Source organism: Manis pentadactyla, unplaced genomic scaffold (assembly GCF_030020395.1).
Source record: "Manis pentadactyla isolate mManPen7 unplaced genomic scaffold, mManPen7.hap1 scaffold_682, whole genome shotgun sequence".
NCBI classification, from domain to species: Eukaryota; Metazoa; Chordata; class Mammalia; order Pholidota; family Manidae; genus Manis; species Manis pentadactyla.
Genome location: NW_026645072.1, coordinates 1 through 9044, shown reverse-complemented (window position 1 = coordinate 9044; position 9044 = coordinate 1). Strand labels below are relative to the sequence as shown.

Here is a 9044-nt window from a genome sequence, read left to right as displayed (position 1 = left end):
GGGATAAGGATGGTATGAGAAGAGGTGGCAAGGAGAGAGAGTAGAAGTAGAAGCAGAGAAAAGTTAGAGATAGATGAGAGCTAGCTCGCTTGCTTATGCTGTAATGCTGAATAAAGAAAGAGCTTGAGTGAACTATCAGTCCCAGCCTGCCTTTTGTCCCAACCCGCGCGCTGCTGGACGGCGCAGGCGGGGGCGCTGCCACCCATTGTCTGCGCTGCTGTGGCGAGTCCCACCAGCTCGGCGCCACCTCCGGGAGCCCACCGCCCACCTCAGTGTGCCAGCGCCCCTCGGCCTCGCCACCTCGCTCTCGGGGCTCCTCAGCTCGCCAGCACCTTCGGGCCTCCTCTCACCCGCTCTGATCCTTGATCCCTTCGCCTTCCGCCCCCGGGCGGCGGGCACTACCAGACCTAACCAACAGCAGCCCCAAGGTGCAGCCCCAAGGGCAGTCTCTGCTCCTCCAGGCCCAACGGCCAGCACTGCTCGCAGCCGTCATCATGTCTGCTGCAAATTCTGAAACTCCAAACTCAACTGTCTCCAAAGAGGCCAGCACCCAGTTCTCATCATCTACAACCAGCCAAGGCTATGTTTTACCAGAAGGCAAAATCATGCCAAACACCATTTTTGTTGGTGGAATTGACGTTAGGATGGATGAAACCAAAATAAGAAGTTTCTTTGCTAGATACGGTTCAATTAAAGAAGTGAAGATAATCACGGATTGAACTGGTGTGTCCAAACGCTATGGATTTGTTTCGTTTTATAATGACGTGGATGTCCAGAAGATAGAAGAATCACAGATAAATTTCCATGGTAAAAAGCTGAAACTGGGCCTTGCAAACAGGAAACAAAATTTCTGTGCTTATCATGTGCAGCCACGTCCTTTGGTTTTTAATCCCCCACCACCACCACCACAGTTTCAGAGTGTCTGGAGCAGTCACAACCCTGAAGCTTACATGCAGCCTCCAACCATGATGCATCCTATAACTCAATATGTGCAGGCATACCCTTATCCAAGTTCACCAGTTCAGGTCATCACTGGATATCAGCTGCCTGTATATAATTATCAGATGCCACCACAGTGGTCTGGGGAACACAAGAGTTAGGTTATACCTCCTCCGACTTATACAGCTGTTAACTACCACTGTAATGAAGTTGTTCCAGGAGCTGAAATGCTGACAAGTGAATGCTCTGTTCATGAAGCTACTGCATCCTCTGGAAATGGCCCACAAAAGAAACCTGTGGACCAAAGCATACAGACGGTGGCATCTTGTCTATTTAATCCAGAGAACAGACTGAGAAACTCACCTGTTACTCAAGATGACTACTTCAAGGATAAAAGAGTGCATCACTTTAGAAGAAGTTGGACAGTGCTTAAATCTGTTTGATCCTCTCTGCTAACTTTCTAGTCTCATTGGAAGTTGTTGGTTTTGAATATTAAGAGACTGAAAGTTGTTCACTATTATATACATTTAATGCTGAATTTGTATAAATTGCACTCAGCCTTTCTACATAAGTTATATTAGATGGTCTAGTTTTACTTTACACTGAAACTGTTTTTCATTAGATGTTTATTTAGAAACGTTCTGTGTTGAATATATAGTTGAAAGTAAAAAATAGTAAAGACCGAAAGGAGTAACTTAAGATATATTTGTAAGGACTTTTTTAAACAGAAATTAACATGTCAAGAGTTTGAAAGAAAATGCTGATATTCAAAAAATTGTTTTAGAAAACCTACTATTTTGAAAGGTCAGAATTTTGATAGTTTGAATACAGGCATTTCACTTCCCCAACAAGCAACAGTGAACATTACAATATTTACACTGCTTAACAATTGTGCTTAACATTTATTATTTGTCTAGAAATTTACCACAAAAGCAAGAGTTTTTAAAACTACATTTTTAATCAGTGGTACTCAACATATAGTTAACTTTATTGATGTCATCCTTATCTAAACCCAGTAAAACAGATTCTAAACAAAACAGTCCAATCAGTGGCTCTTATGCTTATTCAAAATATTTATCTTTTATCTGGAATCCACACATAGATATGCTGTTTGATTGGGATGGCAATTAGGATAACTAAAATTCTGGGCCTAATTTTTTTTTTTAAATCCAAGACAAACTAAATTTTACTAGGAACATAAGCTTCTCAGTGAGTTACCGTTCTCCTTTTCTTTCTTGTTTCCTTGAAATGCTAAACTTGATGGCTGTATCTTAAATTGTACTAAATATTAGTATTAAAGAATGCTGAAAAATTTTTTATGTCACTTGACGGTTAATCAGAGTACCTGAAAGGAATTTTTTAATAAAAACATGAAAATATTAGTTACTTGTTAAAGAGAAAATAGATTTGTATTTTATTAGCCTATTATATTCCCTTTATTAAAGTAAAATATATCCAGGAGAGTCAACGTAATTTTGGCATTTCTTAACCACAAAAGTTGTTTAGTAAGCATATCCCAAGAATGTACTAGAGTCAGAGTTAACAATCCATTTCTAGATTAGCTAGTCTCCCTGTTGTTAGACATTGTATCTTGACAAGCAGCTAGAGCACCAGAGCCACGTTTGCTGTACCCACTGTCTTGCTTTTCCAGTCAGTACCCTGTTCTAGCAGAGGTGCCTAGAACAGGTGATGTGAAGAGGAGAAGTAGCAGTCTGAGCAGTCTGAGAACTCAGCCCTGGAAAGGTGGCAGTAGGGTGGGTAATCCTTTCGAAGGGAATCCCTTGTATGACATCACATGACTTGCCGCAGACATGAGTTTAAAGTGGCTTCCTAGCCTTCTTTACATTGGCCCCTTTGCTACCACATGGAGACACCATTTACCTTACTTAACCTATTGCAGTTACCATAGGCCTTCTCATCAGGGCCTCTTGTTGTCTCAGTCTAAACAGTTTTCATTCTGAATCTGAAGAGGCTTTTAACTTAAGGATCCCCAAGAGGGCTTACTTATGCCTCAGAATTTGAAAGTGCCCTGAAATTTGTCCTTTTAAGAATTCTCTGTTCTTTTGGTGTGTGTATATCATTCTGTCATTAAATCTCCAGATCACTACAGATAATACCAAGGTCTAAAGAGCCAATTCAAATTATCCCAGTATGGCCTTAAGGAAAGTAGGGGAATAAACTTTGTATTTGTCTGCTGTTTTGTTGGACTGAAGTATTTAAAAGAGTAAGGTAGGGAGGCGGAGCCAAGATGGCGGCGTGAGTAGAGCAGCGGAAATCTCCTCCCAAAACCACATGTATCTATGGAAATATAACAAAGACAACTCTTCCTAGAATAGAGACCAGAGGACACAGGACAACATCCAGACCACATCCACACCTGCGAGAACCCAGCGCCTCGCAAAGGGGGTAAGATACAGCCCCGGCCCGGCGGGACCCGAGCGCCCCTCCCCCCGGCTCCCGGCGGGAGGAGAGGAGTCGGAGCGGAGAGGGAGAGGGAGCCCAGGACTGCTGAACACCCAGCCCCAGCCATCCGGACCACAGCGCAGACACAGTGCATGCGTGGGGTCCTGGATACTAGGAAAACAGGGCAGCAAGACCGGTGAGCGGGTACCGCAGGCCGGCGCCAGAGGACAAAACAAAAGCGAGCGGCCTTTGTTTTGTTGTTGTTGTTGTTGTTTTGTTTTGTTTTGGCGAGTGCTTTTTGGAAGTCTTAAAGGGGCAGGGTGGGACACTTAGTCCAGAGGTCGGGAATCCGGGGATCTCTGGGCACTCTAACCCCCTGGGCGGCAGGGAGCAGGGAGGCCCCTTACGGAGATAAATAGCCTCCCGGCCGCTCCCCCTCCAACACGACTCCACCATTTTGGAGCAGCGGCCCGAGCCAGGCCACACCCACAGCAACAGCGGAAATTAACTCCATAGCAGCCCGGCAGGAAGCAGAATCCCTCTCTGCGCGCAGCTACCCAGCACAAGCCACTAGAGGCCGCTGTTCTCCCAGGAGAGGAGGGCCACAAACCAACAAGAAGGGAAGTTCTTCCAGCCGTCACTTGTCCCAGCTCTGCAAACTATTCCTATCACCATGAAAAGACAAAATTACAGGCAAACCAAGATCACAGAGGCAACACCAGAGAAGGAGACAGACCTAACCAGTCTTCCTGACAAAGAATTCAAAATAAAAATCATAAACATGCTGACAGAGATGCAGAGAAATATGCAAGAGAAATGGGATGAAGTCCGGAGGGAGATCACAGATGCCAGGAAGGAGGTTACAGAAGTGAAACAAACACTGGAAGGATTTATAAGCAGAATGGATAAGATGCAAGAGGCCACTGATGGAATAGAAACCAGTGAACAGGAACGCATAGAAGCTGACATAGAGAGAGATAAAAGGATCTCCAGGAATGAAACACTATTAAGAGAACTGTGTGACCAATCCAAAAGGAACAATATCCGTATTATAGGGGTACCAGAAGAAGAAGAGAGAGGAAAAGGGATGGAAAGTATCTTGGAAGAAGTAATTGCTGAAAACTTCCCCAAACTGGGGGAGGAAATAATCGAACAGACCACGGAAATACACAGAACCCCCATCAGAAAGGATCCAAGGAGGACAACACCAAGACACATAATAATTAAAACGGCAGAGATCAAGGACAAGGAAAGAGTTTTAAAGGCAGCTAGAGAGAAAAAGGTCACCTATAAAGGAAAACCCATCAGGCTAACATCAGACTTCTCGACAGAAACCCTACAGGCCAGAAGAGAATGGCATGGCATATTTAATGCAATGAAACAGAAGGGCCTTGAACCAAGGATACTGTATCCAGCACGACTATCATTTAAATATGATGGCGGGATTAAACAATTCCCAGACAAGCAAAAGCTGAGGGAATTTGCTTCCCACAAACCACCTCTACAGGGCATCTTACAGGGACTGCTCTAGATGGGAGCACTCCTAAAAAGAGCACAGAACAAAACACCCAACATATGAAGAATGGAGGAGGAGGAATAAGAAGGGAGAGAAGAAAAGAATCTCCAGACAGTGCATATAACAGCTCAATAAGCGAGCTAAGTTAGGCAGTAAGATACTAAAGAGGCTAACCTTGAACCTTTGGTAACCACGAATTTAAAGCCTGCAATGGCAATAAGTACATATCTTTCAATAGTCACCCTAAATGTAAATGGACTGAATGCACCAATCAAAAGACACAGAGTAACAGAATGGATAAAAAAGCAAGACCCATCTATATGCTGCTTACAAGAAACTCACCTCAAACCCAAAGACATGTACAGACTAAAAGTCAAGGGATGGAAAAACATATTTCAGGCAAACAACAGCGAGAAGAAAGCAGGGGTTACAGTACTAATATCAGACAAAATAGACTTCAAAACAAAGAAAGTAACAAGAGATAAAGAAGGACACTACATAATGACAAAGGGCTCAGTCCAACAAGAGGACATAACCATTCTAAATGTATATGCCCCCAACACAGGAGCACCAGCATATGTGAAACAAACACTAACAGAACTAAAGGGGGAAATAGACTGCAATGCATTCATTCTAGGAGACTTCAACACACCACTTCACACCAAAGGATAGATCCACCGGGCAGAAAATAAGTAAGGACACGGAAGCACTGAACAACACAGTAGAACAGATGGACCTAATAGACATCTATAGAACTCTACATCCAAAAGCAACAGGATATACATTCTTCTCAAGTGCACATGGAACATTCTCCAGAATAGACCACATACTAGCCCACAAAAAGAGCCTCAGTCAAGATCCAAAATATTGAAATTCTACCACCAATTTTTTCAGACACACAAAGGTATGAAACTAGAAATAAATTCTACAAAGAAAACAAAAAGGCTCACAAACGCATGGAGGCTTAACAACATGCTCCTAAATAATCAATGGATCAACGAACAAATCAAAATAGAGATCAAGGAATATATAGAAACAAATGACAACAACACCACAAAGCCCCAACTTCTGTGGGACGCAGCGAAAGCAGTCTTAAGAGGAAAGTATATAGCGATCCAGGCACACTTGAAGAAGGGAAGAACAATCCCAAATGAATAGTCTAACATCACAATTATCGAAACTGGAAAAAGAAGAACAAATGACGCCTAAAGTCAGCAGAAGGAGGGATATAATAAAGATCAGAGAAGAAATAAACAAATTTGAGAAGAATAAAACAATAGAAAAAAAATCAACAAAACCAAGAGCTGGTTCTTTGAGAAAATAAACAAAATAGATAAGCCTCTAGCCAAACTTATTAAGACAAAAAAGAGAATCAACACAAATCAACAGAATCAGAAATGAGAACGGAAAAATCACGACAGACTCCACAGAAATACAAAGAATTATTAAAGACTACTATGAAAACCTATATGCCAACAAGCTGGAAAACCTAGAATGAAATGGACAACTTCCTAGAAAAATACAACCTTCCAAGACTGACCAAGGAAGAAACACAAAAGTTAAACAAACCAATTACGAGCAAAGAAACTGAAACGGTAATCAAAAAACAACCCAAGAACAAAACCCCCGGGCCGGACGGATTTACCTCGGAATTTTATCAGACACACAGAGAAGACATAATACCCATTCTCCTTAAAGTTTTCCAAAAAATAGAAGAGGAGGGAATACTCCCAAACTCATTCTATGAAGCCAACATCACCCTAATACCAAAACCAGGCAAAGACCCCACCAAAAACGAAAATTACAGACCAGTATCCCTGATGAATGTAGATGCATAAAATACTCAATAAAATACTAGCAAACCGAATTCAACAGTATATCAAAAGGACCATACACCACGACCAAGTGGGATTCATCCAGGGATGCAAGAGGATGGTACCACATTCGAAAATCCATCGATATCAACCACCACATCAACAAAAAGAAAGCCAAAAACCACGTGACCATCTCCATAGATGCTGAAAAGGCATTTGACAAAATTCAACATCCATTCATGATAAAAACTTCTCAGCAAAATGGGAATAGAGGGCAAGTACCTCAACATAATAAAGGCCATATGTCATAAACCCACAGCCAACAATATACTGAACAGCGAGAAGCTGAAAGCTTTTCCTCTGAGATCGGGAACTAGACAGGGATGCCACTCTCCCCACTGCTATTTAACATAGTACTGGAGGTCCTAGCCACGGCAATCAGACAAAACAAAGAAATACAAGGAATCCGAGATTGGTAAAGAAGAAGTTAAACTGTCACTATTTGCAGATGATATGGTATTGTACATAAAAAACCCTAAAGACTCCACTCCAAAACTACTAGAACTGATATCGGAATACAGCAAAGTTGCAGGATACAAAATTAACACACAGAAATCTGTAGCTTTCCTATACACACCAACAATGAACCAATAGAAAGAGAAATCATGAAATCAATTCCATTCACAATTGCATCAAAAAGAATAAAATACCTAGGAATAAACCTAACCAAAGAAGTGAAAGACCTATACCCCTGAAAAACTACAAAGTCACTCTTAAGAGAAATTAAAGGGGACACTAACAAATGGAAACTCATCCCATGCTCATGGCTAGGAAGAATTAATATCGTCAAAATGGCCGTCCTGCCCAAAGCAAGATACAGATTTGATGCAATCCCTATCAAATTACCAGCAACATTCTTCAATGAACTGGAACAAATAGTTCAAACATTCATATGGAAACACCAAAGACCCCGAATAGCCAAAAGCAATCCTGAGAAAGAAGAATAAAGTAGGGGGGATCTCACTCCCAACTTCAAGTTCTACCACAAAGCCATAGTAATCAAGACAATTTGGTACTGGCACAAGAACAGAGCCACAGACCAGTGGAACAGATTAGAGACTACAGACATTAACCAAAACATATATGGTCAATTAATATTTGATCAAGGAGCCATGGACATACAATGGCGAAATGACAGTCTCTTCAACAGATGGTGCTGGCAAAACTGGACAGCTACATGTAGGAGAATGAAACTGGACCATTGTCTAACCCCATACACAAAAGTAAATTCAAAATGGATCAAAGACCTGAATGTAAGTCATGACACACAAAACTCTTAGAAAAAAAACATAGGCAAAAAACCGTTTAGACATAAACATGAGTGACCTCTTCTTGAACATATCTCCCCGGGCAAGGAAAACAACAGCAAAAAATGAACAAGTGGGACTATTTTAAGCTGAAAAGCTTCTGTACAGCAAAAGACACCATCAACAGAACAAAAAGGAACCCTACAGTATGGGAGAATGTATTTGTAAATGACAGATCCGATAAAGGCTTAACGTCCAAATAATATATAAGAGCCCACACGCCTCAACAACCAAAAAACAAATAATCCAATTAAAAAATGGGCAGAGGAACTGAACAGACAGTTCTCCAAAACAGAAATACAGATGGCCAACAGACACATGAAAAGATGCTCCACATCGCTAATTATCAGAGAAATGCAAATTAAAACTACAATGAGGTATCACCTCACACAGTAAGGATGGCTGCCATCCAAAAGACAAACAACAACAAATGTTGGCGAGGCTGTGCAGAAAGGGGAACCCTCCTACACTGCTGGTGGAAATGTAAATTAGTTCAACCATTGTGAAAGCAGTATGGAGGTTCATCAAAATGCTCAAAACAGACTTACCATTTGAACCCAGGAATTCCACTCCTAGGAATTTACCCTAAGAATGCAGCAGTGCAGTTTGAGAAAGACAGATGCACCCCTATGTTTATGGCAGCACTATTTACAATAGCCAAGAATTGGAAGCAACCTAAATGTCCATCGGTAGATGAATGGATAAAGAAGATGTGGTACATTTACACAATGGAATACCACTCAGCCATAAGAAGAGGGCAAATCCTACCATTTGCCGCAACATGGATGGGAGCTGGAGGGTATTATGCTCAGTGAAATAAGCCAAGCGGAGAAAGAGAAATACCAAATGATTTCACTCATCTGTGGAGTATACGAACAAAGGAAAAACTGAAGAAACAAAATAGCAGTACACTCATAGACACCGAGAAAGGGACTCGTCATTACCAAGGAAAGGGGTTGGGGGTGGGTGGTGTGGAGGGAGGGTGAAGGGGATGAAGGGGGCACA

At 41.8% G+C, this 9044-nt stretch overlaps 1 pseudogene; it reads left to right on the top strand.

Annotated features, from left to right (window-relative positions):
* Positions 1-234: 234 nt before the first annotated feature.
* Positions 235-3835, top strand: LOC130682482 (deleted in azoospermia-like; annotated as a pseudogene).
* The last annotated feature ends 5209 nt before the right edge of the window (positions 3836-9044 follow it).